The following is a 17582-nucleotide window of genomic DNA, read 5'->3' as shown; positions in this document are numbered from 1 at the left end:
CTGCACACATCAGTTCTGTCTCTGAGGTTTGTTGCTCAGCTGCTGGCAGCAAGGCTTCCCCTTGGATGTTTGGGCTCAGGGGTCCACAGTTGGCATGTGTTTTCCTTTCCTTTTGTGGCTTTCCTGTGATGGGTCAAAATGTCTGTTCCTGAGCCTGGGAGAATTGGGGAGTTAAGGCCTTACTCTGTGGAGTAGTGGAAGGGACTCAGGGTTCTAGCCCCAGCTCATTCCTAGTTGTGTGACATTGGCCTTTCTTAGGACTTAACTTCCCCATCTGTAAAATTGGGTCAGGAGGGATGTGGACAAGATGTTGCCTGTGTTTTCATCTAGTTCGTACTGTGCAGGTTGGAGGAAGTCTGTGGGTTTGAGTTGGAGCATTCTTGGGGCCTGAGATCTGCCAGAGCCTCCCTCTTCAATTAGAGGAGCTTCCAGATGGAGGCTGCTGGGGAAGGGTGGAGGCAGGGAGACTGGGCAGCAAGGGCCTTTAGAGAGGTCAAGATTAGTCCTGGCCCCCAGAGGCAGGGCTGCCTCCATGGGTCAGTTTGGGGCCCTGGTCTCCCATCCTGACTGCTTGCTTCTGTTCTCCACCATACCCCTTTCCTGGTGATTTTGGGATATGACCCCACCCCAGGACCCAGGCCTAGGGGTCTCACTCTCCCTGAGGCCCCCACTTCTACCTTCTGGCTTTAGCCATCTCTGGGGGTGGGGCTGTGGGTTCAGATTGGTTCACAGTTGCACATGTCCTGGCATCTAGACTGGAGGCTAGAGTCAAGGCACTTGGTTTTTGGACTAAGCTCAGGGGTGGTCAGGGGTTATGTCAATCGCTGCCCTTGCTCTCACTGTGTTCCTGACTGTGAGAAGCCTGGAAACCCTAAACCCTGGACTAATTTGGTCACTCCCATTCCCAGCGCTCTCACGGCCCCTCTGAACTCCAGTTCCCTTTGTTTCTCTCTCCTCAGCTCCATTTCCCCCTGGTCCTGGCTCTGCTGTTCCTCACGGAGGCCAGGCAGCAGTGGAGTCAGCAAGCACCATGAGAGGAGGGAGGGAGATTTGGACCTGTCCTTCTTTCTGAGGCCCTGTTAGGGGAGCTCAGGTGCCCTACACTCCACTACCAGTTTTGTTTTTGGAAGATGGGGGAAGGGAAGACAGAGCAGGGGCAGCTCCTGCTGTGGGTACTGTCCCCCCTCCCCAGCTTCCTTTCCCATGTAATGCTCTCCTCTGGGATCCTGAGCTATGCTGGGGAGAGGGCAGGAGTAAACCAAGGGACTCAGGGAGTCTGTGTGTGGTGGGAGTGATCCTGAGGGGAGGCATTGAGATCGGGGTGGGGGTGGGGTGGGGGGGGTGGGAGTTTTCGCAGAACTGGCTCCTGCCCACCTCCCTTGGCCTCCCCCACGCACTGGGGCACTCTGAGGTGGGGGAGCTGCCATACAGACTTCTCCCTGCCCTGACAGCAAACTTTCTGTGGCCTCCAAGCCCTTGGCCTCTCCAGTCCTCCCACTCTTCCAGGCCCCATTTCATGTCCCCCCTTACCCTTTAGGGGAGAGAACTGGTGAGTCTATAATTAGAAGAGCAGAGTTGGAGCTGCCTCAGCTGCAGATCTCTGTGTGGCTTAGAATCTGTCACATGCTGTCTCCGTGCCTTGTTTTCCCCTTCTGTATAATGGGATTAATGGTCACTGCCTGGCAGGTGACTGGGTGGTTTTATCATTTCATGCCTAGGAGCAGGAGAGAGGGAAAAACAGGCTCCCCTGCCCCCTCTGCTTCTCAGTGAAGCTTGTCCCTCCTCCCTGTTTCTCCACTGGTTACTGAGCACAGGTCTTAGTGTGACCTAGGCCCAGAAGACATTCACCATGCCTGAGTTCCCCATCTCCTCATAAAGCCTGTAAGTTCTCCCATCTGCTAGTCTGAATCCATCCTGCTGTCCCCTTCCTTCTGGCTCCATAAAAATGGGCAGCAGCTGTCCACCACCTCCTGTTGCCCTTCCTTTAGGAGATAGTGTTCCCTTGTCTAGGGTCTGGGGCTCTAGTCCCACTTCCCGCTCTGTGGGTACAGGTGGCATGGTATGGGCTCCAGAATAAGAAGAGATGAGAGGAGCTGTCACTACTTGCTTATGGGGCAGAAACCAATGTGAACCCAACCAGGACTGATAGGAGAGAATGTAGGGACCAAGAGGACCCCGGGCATGACCTCAAGCTATCAGAAAGTTCTCACACTCAGGTGCCTCCCAGCCCAGAGCCATAGTCACCCTTGGTGCGGTGCTGCCCCCTTGCTGGGAGGCAGGAGGCTCAGACCCAGACCTGGCCCAGCCTCTGACTCACTTTGGACCTGTACAGTCTTCTTTGTGTCTCAGTTTTCCCATCTGTACAGTGTGAGGTTAGACTGTGTGGTCTTGGAGGCCCTGTAAGAAGGACTGAGCCTCCAGGGTGGAAGAGACATGGCTGGGGGGAATAGAGAGACAGCTCTCTGCAGTCGCTGTAAGAGATCTAGGACCACGGAATAGGGGGCAGCTCATGGCATCTAGTCTGAACACCTGTTTGCAAGTTGTTGTTTGGGCCTCCCTGCTCAACCCCTCCCACTCTCTTGGTTTCTTCCACTTGGATCTAAAATAGCTAGCTGATCAGCCCCCTTGGCACCAAGGCTTCCCCTACCCCAGACTTGGAGTCATGTAGTCCATTTCTGCACTCAGGTACTTGGTGCCTCATTGACACATGAGACGTCTCTAGCCCAGAAACAGGAAGCGGCTTGTTTCAGAATCACAGATGGATGAACCCATGGAACTTCAGCATATTGGAATGGCAGTGACAATGGCCAGCATTTATTAAATGCCTACTATATGACAGACACTGCTATTTCATTCTAGTGTGAAAGCTTGGTCATCTTATAGTGTTGCCTTAGACTCAGAGGCTGTTGGAGTCACCCTGAATCTTAGCATACCAGTATCTTAAGGTAAAGAGACTGTTTCTCGGTGAAATTGGCCTGCCATCTGAGAAGGGGCTCAGGGATAGTTGGGGACATCACCTATACATCCCCAACAGCCTAAACACTTTCATATTGGTTACTTAATTCAGAGCCTGGGGTGCAGGTAAGAACTTTGAGACCCAGAAAGGGAAGATGCTGGGCCCAAGGTCACATAGCAAGGCCAGGCAGAGCTGGACTCAAGCACCAGAATCCTGGCCTTGTTCCTGCCTCCCCCAGCAAACATCTCCCCCCACCCCTAGCTCACCCAGCCAGTTCCCTGCCCTCAGAGGCCTGGGCTGCAGCTCTTCCAATTGCCTTTGTCTCTCTGGCTCCCCCTTGGCAGGGAACTCACAGTTGTTGTTGGTGGTGGGGGTTCTCTCCTTCCCCTCTTTGACTCTTTGCTGTGATTTTTCCATGGAAACTGGTTCTGGGCGGGAGGGGATGAAGCCATTAGGACATTTGGAATTCTGAGCAGTACCAAATATCTATAATTAAATATCTTGTCACCCAGCAGGAGGAGGTTGGGATGGGGGAGGACAGGCAGAAGGGCTGTCCTTTTCCTGTTTATTCTCTATCACCCCCATTCTTTCCCAATGTCCTGGGCTGTTGTGGGGAGTGCTGTCCAGGAATGAGTCCACCCAGCAGGGAAGGGTTGGGGGATGGACCAGAGAGTTGAGCATGACATTTTCCAGCCCCTCTGTTTCTGGGACCAGCTGGGTTTGGGAGGCTGCTGCTAATCCTGTCCCCAGCCCCCTCTCCCCAGCATAGGGACTTGCCCCTCCTGCTTTCCTCCCTCCCATCTGTGATCTCTCTGGCTGCACATGCTGTAGCAGTGGGGTGGAGACGCCCCAGGCTGCCTGAGAGCTGAGACAGTGAGTTTAGAATCTAGAAGCAGTCTGGACAGGGCTTAGGATGTTAGCCTGGCAGAGGAGGCTTCTTAGAGGAGGCTTTGCCTGAGATTGGCCTTGAAATCTGGGAGAGAGGGAGGGACTTTAGGAGGAGGGCACAGCTTCAGCAGAGGAGTGGGAAAGAACCAGGCAGGTTATGTGCAGTAAAAGTTTGTTCCAGAGACTTGGGCAGTCCTTGATAGAGTAATGCCGTCATCTGCCCAACAAATACGGAGCACCTAGATCAGCAGGCACTCTTCCAGGTCTGTGGATATATACAGCAGCAGTTCCCAAAGCTTCCAGACTAGTGAGGACACCTATCTATAAAAGTGACACTATGTGTCAGGGAGCAGAAGGAGCTAGGGAGAAAAATACAGCAGGATTAAGGAGTTGAGAATGACCCAGTGGGGTGCTGTTTTAGATTGAGGGGTCTAGAAAGGCCAATTCTGAGGAGGTGACATCTGAGCAGAGGCCTAGAGGAAATGAGGGAGCAAGTCAGGTGAGCATCTGGAGGAAGAGTATTGTGACAAAGAGGGACAGCAAGTGCAAAGGCCCTGAAATGTTTGAGAACAGACTGGAGTATGGTGTGGATGGAGCAGAGCAGTAGGAGATCCAAGGTCAGAGTAGTAAAGGAGGGTAGGGTGGGCCAGGCGGGGAAAAGCCATTGGGTGGTAGGAGGACTTCACATCTGCTGGCTTCTACTGAAAGTGAGAGGGGCAGGCATTGTTGGAGAGTCCTAGGTTTAACGGGACCTGAGTAGTTGGCCAAGGCATGAACAGGTGTGCTCTGCTGCTGTGTGTGGGTAGATCGCAGGGCTCAGGGAGGAAGCAGTGAGGCCAGTTGAGGTCACTGGAGTAATATGGGTAAAAGATGGTGGTGGCTTGGGCCAGGCATAGGTGGTTGGGTAGTGAATTTCTGCTGTATTCCAGAGGGCTTTGTTTTTTGTTTGATTGTTTTTGTTACAGGGATTGAACCCAGGGTTACTTAATGACTAAGCTCCAACTTCAGCTTTTTTTTTTTTTATATTATTATTATTAGTAGTAGTAGCAGTGTTCCAGGAATTGAACCCCAAAGTGCTTTACCACTTAGCTACATACCCAGCCCTTTTATTATTATCATTATTATTATTATTAAATTTTGAGACAGGGTCTCACTAAGTTGCTTAGGGCCTTGCCAAATTGCTGAGGCTGGCTTTGAATTCATGATCCTCCTGCTTCAGACTCCTGAGCCTCTGGGATTACAGGCATGCACCACTGTACCGGCTTTTAGTTTTTCTTTGAGACAGGGTCTTGCTAAGTTGCTGGGGGTCTACTGAGTTGCTGAGGCTAGCCTTGAATTTATAATCCTCTTGCCTCAGCCTCCTAAGTGGTGTATGCCACCATACCCAGCGGCCCAGAGGGCTTTGAAGGGCCAAAGTCCCCAGCTATCAAGGTGAACACAAAACTACTACTGCTTTTGTAGCTAAGCAGTGTGTGTGAGGTCCTTTAGGATGAGGAGAGGGATGTCCAAGCCCCTAGAGTGGACTGGGATCGCAGGATGCGCTAGCCATACCCCACAGGGCTGTATTGACTTGGCTGAAATGCTAAGAGAGTGGAACCACCACAGAGCCCCAGTAAAGCTGATGACAGTGCCATATCCCTCTCTGTCTCCTCTGTAGCCACCATACCCCATCTAGCTCCCTGGGACAGGGAGCTCATGCAACCCAAGGCAGCCCTGTCCCTTCCAGCACTGCCTGGCTCTAGGAACATGCCTGTAGTCCCAGAGACTTGAAAGGTTAAAGGCAGGAGGATGGCTAGCCTTAGCAACTTAGTGAGACTCTGTCTCAAAATAAAAAGGGCTAGGGGCGCTGGGGCTGGGGCTCAGTGGCACTGGGTTTGATCCTTAGCACCACATAAAAATAAACAAATACAATAAAGGCATACTATGCATGTACAACTAAAAAAAATTTTTTTAAAAAAAGAAAAACAAAAAAGGACTGGGAATGTAGCTCATTGGTAAAGTGGTCCTGGATTCAGTCCATTAAAAAAAAGCAAAGCAGGCTCAGATCTGGCAGAGGTTTGCCCAAGGCCCTGTGGTTCATGAGTGAGCTCTGGCCCCAGGTGTCCTGACTCCCAGGCCTTGCATTGGCCCCACTAACCGAAGTTGGCAGAGATGGTGATGGCAGGGCAGGGGACAGGGCAGCCCATGTTTCCCAGAAAGACTCGCAGCCTTGGCACACTTATTGGGAAATGTGCCCAGGCAGCCTGGCGCCTTGCTGGCAGGCCCTGGAAATTGGGACCCTGGGTCCCCTGGGAAGCAGGAGCCTATTGGAGCTGATATCCCCCCCCTTGGGAGTTGATCCCCCACATCCTCCCTCCACTTTATAGCCACAGGGAGACAGAGGCAGAGGGAAAGTGCCAGATGCTGGGCTCTGCTCAGTAAGTGAGCTTCAAACTATGATGTACAGGGGCCTAGAGCCCCAGCCAGCCCCCGGTAGCTATGGGTTCACTCATAGGAGTCAGGAGACATGAGATCCAGCCTAGCCTCACCATTCCCCAGCTGTGAGGCCCAGACTATGTCCTGGCCCTTCTCAGAGCTCATACCCCTCCTTGTCCTCAGAGCCTCTGGGGAGGCAGCAGCTGTCCTGAGTGGGCCCTCCACTTGCTAACCTTCATGCTGGCAGGCTGGGCCCGAGGCCCCTGAGGAGCTGCTCCGAGTGCTCTTTCCCTCCCCTGCCCAGGACACTCCTTCCTCACGCTGGTGTCAGGCCCCAGTGCTCACTGAGGCCTGTCCCCAGACGTGGTGTTGCTGCTGCACAAGGGATGTTCAAACTTCTCCTGGTTTATTTTGGGAGGGACTTGGGAAGTCAGTGGGCTCTAAAACCTTCCCACGTGCCGGGGTGTAGAGGGCTTCTGGGATGAGGAGGTCATGAGCTGACTCCAGAGGTCCAGGCTGCCCATGGAGGTATATAGCGTCCTGTTGCTCCTTTAGCAACTCACTACACTTCAGAGACATGGCATCTTCTAATCTATAATCTTCTTGCCTTTCTTTTTTGTTGTTTGTTTGTTTGTTTGGTTGTTGCTGCTGCTGTTCTTATTATTTTGGTACTGGAGCTTGAACCCAGGCGAACTCTACCACTGACCTACATCCCTGGCTCTTTTTAAGTTTTGAGACAGGGTCTAGCTAAGTCAAATTTGCGGTCCTCTTGCCACAGCCTCCCAAGTCACTGGGATTACAGGCATGTGCCGCCAAACCCAGCATGTCTGTCTCTTCTTAAGGACCCTTGTGATTACATTGAGCCTACCTGGATAATCCATGATCCTTAATGACATCTGCAAAGTCCCTTTTGCCGTGCAAAGTAACATATTCACAGGTTCAAGGGCTGAGGACATGGAAATCTTTGGGGAACTCTTTGTTTTGCCTACAACACAGGTAGACAAGGTACAAGACTGTTGACTTCTAAGATCCAGAGCCCCCTGTAGGAGCTGCTCCCAGGGAAGGTCCACTGCACTCATCCTGTGTCATTTCATTATGTGTTCCTTCATCATTTATTAATTTTTAGTCAATCATTGAGCTCCTTGATGGCCAGTGGGGCCACACAGGGAAAACTTGGACACCATTCTTGCTTGCCAGGAACTGTCCTCAAGGGTCCTCTAACCATAAAGTGGGTGAGGCCTGAAGGAAGCCCAGGCCAGTGGGACAGGGGCAGAAATGCCAGTGGGTCCCTTGGGGATGGGCCTGGCTTCCAAAGGTGGGTGCCCCGAGGTATGCTGACTAGACATTGGGATGACACAGTTTCTGAGAAGGGCAGTTGATTGGAGTATTGAGGGAAGCAGGGGCCTAGGGAGGGGGTAGAAGTCACATCTTTGCCAGGCCATCTTACCTAAAGGCAGAGCTGGCACCTCTGGGCAGATGGAGAGGAGTTTCCTATCCCTAAGTGCTAGAGCTGCATGTTGGGGATTGGTGACCCTCATGCTATCTGTGCAGAGGACCTGTCAGGTCCCTTCATGTCTGAAAGGTCAAGAGGCTTCCAAAGAGGCAACATGTGGAAGACCTAGGATAAGCACTTACAGATTCCCCTGAGTCTGTAAAATGGGGTCAGTATCTCCTCACTCCACAAAAAATTCTCCTTAGAATTAAGTGAAATCGTGTCAAGAGGGCTTGGCACATAGTAAGTGCCCAAGAAATATCAGTTCCTCCCCTCATGATTGACATGCTATGATGTGATTCGAAGAGTCTCAGCTTCTTCCAGCCATGAAGCAGAGGACAAAGCCCTAAATTGGAGGCTACTCCTAGGTAGGGTTGGTGGTTCAGTAGCCTTGGCCTTCAGAGGTGGTAAAGAAGGAGGGGGACCAGGAAACGGGACCACACACCCACTGTCCTCCTCTCTCTGGCTCCCTCTGCTTTTGTTACCTCCAGCCCCAACCTAGGGCTTGTTTGGGATGTCTCATCCCAGTTAGAGGCAGAAGAGAACCAAAGTCCTCTCTGAGTCAAAGCCCCAGGCCCTAGGAGCTGGGGCTCAGTCTTTCTTCTTCCTTTTCTGGGCCCTAAGCTCCTCTTTAGCAAGCAGTCAGAGCCTGTGTGTCTGGTAGACCAAAATCTTTGACTCTTGCTGGGTAATATTTTACAAGTCATTGGACCTCAGTTCTGATCCTCAGTTTCCTGCTCTGTAAAGTGGGGATACTAAGGAGTTATTATGAAGACAAAAAGAATGCTTGTGGAGCCCTCAGCCCAGGACCCTGAGTCTAGGACAGCTCTCAGAAATGTGGCCACATAGTGTGTGCTTTTCTTCATTTTTATTTTTATTTTTATTTTTATTTTTGAGATAGGGTCTCACTAAGTTGCCCAGGTTGGCCTCAACCTCTCAATCAAGGTAGCTGGAATTGCAGGTTTGTGCCATCATGCCCAGCTAGTGTGTGTTTTTGATTAACACCCTTAAGAGTCTAGCATCCGCTGGATGTGGTGGTACACGCCTGTAATCCCAGAGGCTCAGGAGGCTGAGGCAGGAGGATCGTGAATTCAAAGCCAGCCTCAGCAACAGGCACTAAGCAACTTAGTGAGACCTTGTCTCTAAATAAAATAAAAAAGGGCTGGGGATGTAGCTCAGTGGTTGAGTACCCCTGAGTTCAATCCTCAGTACCAAAAAAAAAAAAAAAGTCTAGCATCCGATGGTTTGAGATGAAGGATTCTGAGTTCTTTTCCAAGAGGCAAGATCTCTTAGCTTCATTTTTTATTCGTGCTTTTGAGATTGTTATTTCTTGGTTCTGATACTCTTTGTCCTGAGATTCTGGGATTAGGAGAGGCAGGTCCTAGACAGTGGAAGGAGAGGGGGCCTTTGAATTTGGGAGGGGTCACTGGAGGGAGCAAGTGCAAGGTTGGTGTCTGTTTCCTGTTTATTGGTTCCCAGGGGGTGAACAGGCCCTGCTTCTCCAGTGCTGTGGAGTAGGAGGGAAAGAGGCCATGCTCTGGCTGCCAGCCAGCCCCACAGCCGGGCCTCCTGGGACTGCTGAGACCCCACTCCCCCACCCCTGGACAAACACTCAGTCCTTTCCCAGGACAGGGCACTGGAGGTTAAGGAACAGATGTGGAAGGGAAGGGGTGGAGGAATGGGATGGGGCCCTCCCACCAGTGGGAGTCCTGCCGACTCCATCTTTCTTGGCTACCCATGTCACTAAGGTATCCCTCCTAATTTCTCATTGTCCCCCTCCATCTGTCCCTGTCCCCCTGGGGTGGGTTTTGGAGTGAGACATCAGCCTCTAGGCAAGCCAGGCCTAGAAGAAAGAAGAGGAGGGTCGAGGCCTTAAATGCCAGGATGCTCCACCTGGAAAGACCCCAGACACTAGCCATGTATTCGAACCATCCCTCACCCCTGAGATATTAAGATAGGGAAACTAAGGCCCAACCAAGGGAACAAACAGTCTTTCAAGGGCCTGCAGTAGTGGACCGGATCCAGAAACCATCCCCATGCACTTTGCTCCAGCCCCACACTTGGACCCCTGTGTAGAGGGGGCCACAGAGTTCTTGTGGTTCATCTGGCATTTGAGGGAATTGGTCTGAGCTAGGGCAGGAAAGGGAAGCCACTGTATGTGTTAAAGGCCAAAAGGGCAGGGAGGTCTCAGTGAGACCAGAGCACACAGAGAGAGGCTGTGTATGCAGGAGCCAGGTCAAAGATCTCATGTACCCAGTTAAACAGCCTGGGCAGTGGGAGCCACAGAGGCCCAAGAGCTGAGGAGGAACGCAGCAGCTTTGCACATTAAAAACCATCCTTTGGTATGTGGTGACTGGAAAGAGCAAGGTGGTCAGAAGCCTGACTTAGGGGAACAGGTGATGTACAGGTGGCCAGAAAAGGAGGCAATTTGAAGGTAAAAATCTGGGGAGCCCTGGGCTGGAGTTGTAGCTCAGCGGTAGAGCGCTTGCCTGGCACATGTGAGGCCCTGGGTTTGATCCTCAGCACCACATAAAAATAAATAAATAAATAAATAAAGGTATTGTGTCCAGCTACAACTAAAAAAAAAATTTTTTTTTTTTAATCTGGGGAGGGGCTGGAGTTGTGGCTCAGTGGTAGAGCTCTTGCCTGGCATGTGTGATGCACTGGGTTCATCCTCAGCACCACATAAATAAATAAATAAATAAATAAAGGTCTCTTGTCCATCTACAACTAAAAAAAACATTAAAAAAAATCTGGGAGCCCTATCAGTAGCTGAGGTGGGGGTGTCCTCTCCCTTATTTGAATAAGAGAATGGGTAAGTAGAACAGGATGCAGGGTCTAAGTCATGCCTCTGCGCTTGGGCAGAATGTTCCTCTGCATTCTGAAAGGTTGAGGGTCTGAGTCGTGCCCCTGCCTCTGAGTGCAGTGTGCCTGCTGTCCAATTCCAGTTTCCCCTCTTGGGTAGAAGCACCCTGCCTCTCAGGGGACCCACAGGGAACAGCCAAGTTCCATGCTACACCCCCAGTAGGCCCTTCTAGGAGAGACCTGACGTAGGGAGTGTGTGGGGAGGGAAGAGCCCGCCGCGTTGGCATGCTGACTGACCCAAGACAAGTTCTCTGCCTCTGCTTCCCCATCCGTGAGCTGAGAGTTTCGGATGTGGTTCTGGAACACACAGGCTCCCAGGAGTTGGGGATGGAGGGACTAGTAGGCCGGACAGCAGGCAGCCTTGCTAACAGCATGCACAGTGGGTCCTGAGGTCCGACCCTTGTGTTTGTTCAGTAGACACCCAAGGTCAGTGCTGGACTGTGGCCCTGTTGCCCTGCAGGGATTCCTGGAGTAAAGCAGGGAGGAGGCCATCGGGAGAGGAGCAACTCAAATTTGGGGTCTGATCCCAGCCTCAGTTTCCTCATCAGATGCCTAAGAACCTGCTAGGTCTTCGCTGTCCCCTCCCTCCTCTGCTCTCCTGCCCCAACCAGCCACTTCCAGGCTTCTCCCCAAGGCCAGCGGGGGCGTTGCCTGGGGCGGGTGAGGAATTTCCGAGGGAATGGCTAAATTCAGACCCAGCTAAAAATAGTTTAGGCCTGGCCTCAAAGCTGGAGGAGGACGAGGAGGAAGAGGAGGAGAAGGGGGAAGGTGGCCTGGCTAATTCCCTTTCTCCCTGCCTCATCACCTGGACAAGGGCCACTTCTATCCTTTTGGACTCCTGCTTGTTTCTTCTCACACCAGGCCTTTCTCTCAGTGGGAGCTCCTTGCTTTCTTCTTTCCTCCCCTCCTCTGTGCCTTGTCCTGATCTTGCCCCTTGATCTTGTGCCCTCATCTGTCTCTTCTGGTCCTCTATCTCCTTGCCTCCTCCACAGAGCCAGACTGCCGGCCCTGGCCAGGGATAGCCCTTCCAGAGAGGCCCCTATGTAGGACTGTGTCCCTTTGGCCTCCCAGCCCAGGTGTCAAAAACCACCTTAGCCCCAGGACATAAAGCTAGTGCAGCTCTGCTTTGCTCAGTGGGGAACACACTTTAAAGGCTCTGGGGGTACAGAGGTGTGGGTAGGGGCCCCAGGTTACTCTGAGACCCAGTGCTTAATTCTGGTCAGGAGGCCCCACCCATGCCAAGCCCTCCTGTTCCTGGCACACAGTGGGGCTTCAATACACCTTTATTTAAAAATAATGTTGGGGAAGCAGGGGAAGAGCCGCAACTGCCCTGGAGCTGCTGGGAGCTCCCCTGTCACCCATACCCAGCCCTGTTGGCTCTGCCCTGGGGACCAGGCAGGTGGAAACTAGCCCATGGGCAAAGGGTCCTGTCCTGAGTTAGTAAGGATTAGAGGCAGGATGGGAGCAGTCACTGAGGCCCAGAGAGGGTGAGGTTCCTGGCCCAGGTCTTGGAGTCCAAGAAAAGAGGTGTATTTGAAGTCTGTCTGGCCTCCCTCCAAGACAGGAGGAGTAGATTTTGTCTAATGCAGAGGGATCAGGGAGGAAACTGGTGAAGAACCTTCAAAGGTGAGGCCCACAGTACCTGACTGTGGGCTCTGGCCAAGGGGTGGATTGTCACATCAGTATAAAGCCTTCCTGAGGGCCAGGAGCAGGACTGAGCACTTAACTGCCATTAACTCATTCAACCCTCACAACAACCTGAGGGAAGTCCTGTCATCCCTGCATCACAGGTGAGGAGCTCAGTGCTGTGAGGTAGTAGCATGCAGGTTCAGTTAGCTAAGTGAGTGGTGGAGCCAGAGTTCTGCCCTGAACAGTCTGGCCCCGGAGTCCATGGGCATTACTCAGGCTCCCGGCCCTCAGGACTACCTAGAGTGGTGGCACAGGAGGAGACACGATGATTCCAATGGATTCACAGCCTATGGTCCAGACCCTAAGAACTAACACATAGATTGGAACTAGCACACCAGTAGTTGCTCAGGAAATAATAGTTGAATGGCTTTACTACATTGCAGGGCCCTTGGAGAGTGAGAGGTGACAAGCTGGGAGAAAGAATGAGTGTTTCCTGCTTTTGGGGGCCCAGGAACAGTTCTCTTGGTGCTGGAGAGCAGCTTTAGTGGTGCTGGGCTCCCTGCTGGCGGAGACATCTCTCCACCAGAGATTGGGAAGGTGCTGAAATGGGCCAGAGTGTTGGTGGGGGGTGCAGTCCTGGCAGTGCTGGTGCTGGCGCAGTCCTGCCTGCAGTATCTGGAAAGCAGATCTCTTGGGCCATGGCCGGCGTGACTCAAATGGAGACAAAAAAACCTTCCATATTTGGACAAAGAGCCCAGAGAGGCCCAGACCCACAGCCATCCCAGGCTGGCTCCCCCACCGCCAGCCTCCTGCCCTATCTCCCTCTGGGCCCCTAGCCCTGAGCCCTGTCCCACAAGTTTAACTCTTGGGCCCCAGACAGCACTGTAGCTCCATCCTCTCAGTCATCAGGCCACTTTCTATGTGGCCAGCCTGGGCTGTGGATGCTGGGGAAGGCAGTGTTGAGCCCTGTGCTTAGGGTTGGAGGTACAGAGAAGAGCCCCAGCAGTCTGCAGGGTGGAGAGCACACCATGGGGCAAGTCGGCAGGACCCCGACCCCCCTCCACATGGGAAAAGCTGAGATGCCCAACATATAAGGGTGCATATGTGCATACTCTCCCCCCACCCTTGTTTAGTTCCCAGCAGATTTCTGTACCTACAAAAACATCTGTGCAGGTGCTACAAGTGAGGAGCCAGCCTTCAGCCCTTCAGACCTTCCCTGGAGCAGGCTTTGGTGGCAGCAAAGTTGGAGTAGATGGGGACCACCAGATGTCAACTGAACTAGTGTAAATAGGCACCATCCATCTTGGAGATGTGAACAGAGAAGTTTGTCCTTGTGCTAGAAACCTCTTGAGTTCCTGACAAGGGGCTGGGCTGGGCAGCAGACACCAGACCACAGAGAGGGTTTCAACCCATCCCTTCTTGGCAGCAGGACCTCATCCCATGGGAAACCCCCCAATTTGAGGACAGGGTGCTTGTCATTAGCGGATTGAATGCTGGCTGCACAGATGCTTTCCTAATTGGTCCTGGGCAGTTACCTCTGGGGTGAGCTTTAGGGGTGGGTCTGGGCTACCCAGGGGAACCTCTGACATTTGGTGCCATTGCAGCCCATTGATTCCTGGAGGTGTAGGGTTAGCAGGTGTTTAAAGATGAACAAGAAGGGGCTTCTGCCCCAGGGAACCCATCTGAGAACCAGGGTCACAGGAGGCCATGGAGGGGGAGGGCAAGGGAGACCAACTTGGCGCAGTGGCTGGACCCTTGAAGGACCAGCCACTGGTCTTGACAGCCTAGAGGAAGCTGGCACCTTCTGACCAGAGAAGGCTGTGAAGGCCTGTGATGGAGAAGCCCTGGTGAGAGCTCCCGGTTCTGGAGAGTTGTAGGCCCCAGGGAGTCTTGAAGGCAAGGCCTGGATATCTAGACTTGATCCTGGGACAGTAATTTTAAAAGCTTTCAAAAATAATGGAACCCTTTCTTTAGTGGAATCTTGACAGGAAGATTGGCCAGCCTCATTGTTCTGTGAGAGTGGGGGTGTGTCTGTCAACCATGTCCCCAACCATGTCTCCCCAATGTACTCCCGTAGAATCCCCCAGGACTCAGAAAATGCCTGTTGAGGGCCGAGCAAAGCCCCAGGGGAGGTGCACAGAGCAGGCAGGTCTACCCTTCAGGGTCTCTGCAGGCTCAGAAGTGTGGCCAGCCAGGCACCCTGGGCCGGGAGAACTCTGAGGGGCCAAGTCTCCAGAGGAGCTAGAGTAATGGAGCACCTCCCTGTTCTCGAGGTTCCTTTGAACAGGCGATACCCCCACCCAGAGCCTCTGGAGCTGACCTGGGCTCTCCTGACCAGGAGGACAACTGTTGGGCAGTGGAAGACCCTCTGACCATGACTGCCACCTGGAAAGCGAAGGCCCTCCAAGGAGGTAGGAGTTGGCAGCCAACCATGTTCCCAGAACACATACCCTGTCTTAGACCCAGCTCAGTCATGACCAGCGACAGGTGGTGGCACATTGTCTAGAAGCCCAGGAATCCTGGCTCCTCTATGGTGAGGTGATTTAGTTTAGAATCGGGAAGGATTTCCCCAGAGTTGGGAGTGAAAGGAAGAATGGGAACAAGCATTTGCAGGAGGAAGCCTGAGCCCTAAAGCAGGTAGGACCACCCTTTGTCAGCCTCAGGAATGTTCCTTCCTGGCCTGCTATAAAGTCTGGGCCCCACTTCTTTAAAAGTAGAATGAAAGCTGTTGCCCAGAATAAAAATACTAGCGGTCTAGGGGCGTAATGGAGTGGGCAGGCTGATCTACCGAGGCCTGAACATGATGCAGCCGGAGCAGGTTACAAGTGGGGAAATGTGACTCCCTCCGGTAGGTCGGCAAGGTGAGGTCACTGAGAGTGAGAGGAGTCAGCCTAAGTGCTTGGACTTGATCCTGTACTCAGCTGGGTCAGAACTGACTGGAGCCAGATGGCTTAGGTTCAAATCTTGCCCTTCCTCTTCACTATGTGACTGTGAACACTTAGCCCCACCATGGCTCAGTGTATGCACCTATAAAATGGGGATAATGATAGTAGCACCTATGATAGGGTTGCTATGAGGATGTAATGTGATAATGTCTGTGGCAGCTGGGCTGGACCATAAGCCACTGGGGATCAATAGGAAGTCATAAACCAAGTTGGAAGAGGAAGGTGAGTGGTGATTTAGCCTGGCTGAGGAAGGGCCAGGGGATGGGGATGGGGTTAGACAGGGTCACTGACAGTGGCCCAGAGAGTCATCTTTGGTAGTGGCATGACCTAAGGGAGTTCCTGAAATTTCCTCCACGGCCACATAGGAAAGGAGCTGAGCAGCTGTGCAGTGATCTCCACTGGCAGACATCCTCACCCCACTGTAAAGTTGTCTTTTTGGGGGTGTGGGTACCAGGGTTGGGACTCAGGGCCACTCAACCACTGAGTCACATCCCCAGCCCTATTTTGTATTTTTTAAATTTAGAGACAGGGTCTCACTGAGTTGCTTAGGGCCTCACCGTTGCTGAGGCTGGCTTTGAACTCACGATCATCCTGTCTCAGCCTTCAAGATGCTGGAATTACAGGGTGTACCACCACGCCCGGCTTGTAAAGTTGTTTTTATGAACTCTGGATCAGCCTGTCTGTGCTCCTTGTTGTACAGATGAGGACCCAGAGAAGGGCAAGGTCGCTCAGTAAATTCTGACCTCAGGGCCTTCATCTAGCCTGGGAACTCACTCTAAGCTCTGGCCAGCCAGTCCTAAGGGGGCTTAATTTAAGCTGGGCCCGGGAGTTTGGCCTGAAGAAAGAAATGGACAGTTTTCTGCAGAAGGGGCCAGAGCCAGGCCTCTCTCTGCTTGCAAAGTGGGCCAGGAAGTCTTCTTGGAGACACATCTCGGGTGAGACTGGAACTGTCCAAGAGGAGACCAGTGAGAAATGGAAGGGAGATGGCAAAGACAAAGGCACGGTTCTCAGTCCCAGGGCAGCACCCCATTTGTTTGTTTATTTTTGCAGTACTGGGGGTTGAACCCAGTGTTTGGCACAGGCTAGGCAAGCACTCTACCACTGAGCTACATCCCCAGCAGCACCCCATTCTTCCATGTGACCTGCATTCAGCAGGAACTGCCCTCAGACCTGATCCTATGTGTAGGCTGGGAACATAGGACAATACCATGGACAGCAGGGGGTGATCAGGCATAAGGCAGAGATGCCCTGATGTGAGGGGAGCTCAGGGGTCCCCATGCAGGTGGGAGAACAACAATGAGGGGTGCAAAGGCTGCTCACGACTGAGACACAAGATTGGGTGGGAAGCAGGGACCAGATTGTTTTAAACATTCAATCTGGGTATCAATATTTTGAATAGGTAACATATTCCTGTGATTCAGAAGAATAAAAAAGGGTAAAAAGTCTCCTTCTCACTCAGCTGCTTGTTATGGCCTGTGTCCCTGCCAGGAAGCAAGGTTTCTAGGTTTTAGTGAATCCTGTCTAAAATACTAGCAAGTACATTGTCTGTCCACTACCTTATGCACAGGTGACAGCACATTGTGCACTATGCCCTTGCTCTTTACATTTAATAATCACATATAGATCTCGCCTCCTCAGTATTTTGAAGGATCCATGTTCTTTATTGTACTACTTGATGTACCACCGTGTCATTACCAGCTGTATGGAACCACATAGAAAGGAAATCTGGGTTACTTGCAGTCTCTTGCTGTTGCGAACAGTGCTGCAGTGACCAAGTATTTCACGCATCTGTCATTTTCTACAAGGGTCACTTCTTAGGAGTGGAATTGATGAGACATAGGATGTATATACTTTGCATTTTGGTGCAAGAGAGGTTTCCCCACAACCTCACAGTTGAGACCTTTGGATATTCAGATCCCAGTCTGAGAAGTGCGAAAGGATATCTCAGTGCATTTTAATTTGCATTTATCTCATGCTGAGTAATCTAGAGTGTCCTTTACTGTGCCCTTTTCTGTGCATGGTTCTGATCGTCTATTTTTTTTTTTTTTTTTGGTTGTTGCCTTTTTGTTTCATCTTTTTTCTAGGAGCCCTTTAAATCTTAGGGATATTAATTCTTTGTCCAGGTTATGAACCGCACATGTTTTCCTGATTTGTCACTTGACTTTTTGACTTTGTTTATGGTATGTTTTTCCGATGTAGGTTTTGTTTTTATGTGATCTGATTTATCAAGCTGTTATTTTATGGCTCCTGGGTTTGGAGTCATCAGAAAGCCTTTCCCCTGCCTAAGGCCATAAAGCAATGCTCCCGTGTTTTTCCTCTGGTATTTTATGTTGTTTTACGTTTAAATTTTGCATCTATTTGGAATTTATCCTGGGTTGTAGTGTGAATTATG

The 17582-nt window shown here is 51.8% G+C and overlaps 1 protein-coding gene across 1 annotated transcript in view; it reads left to right on the top strand.

Annotated features, from left to right (window-relative positions):
- The window catches only part of Arhgef17 (Rho guanine nucleotide exchange factor 17), a 58758-nt gene that overhangs the window by 3916 nt on the left and 37260 nt on the right, over positions 1–17582 (top strand). The window lies entirely within an intron of this gene.

This window comes from Callospermophilus lateralis, chromosome 2 (genome assembly GCF_048772815.1).
Source record: "Callospermophilus lateralis isolate mCalLat2 chromosome 2, mCalLat2.hap1, whole genome shotgun sequence".
Taxonomy (NCBI): domain Eukaryota; kingdom Metazoa; phylum Chordata; class Mammalia; order Rodentia; family Sciuridae; genus Callospermophilus; species Callospermophilus lateralis.
The sequence above is the reverse complement of the archived record's forward strand: the minus strand, read 5'-3'. Positions and strand labels throughout refer to the sequence as shown.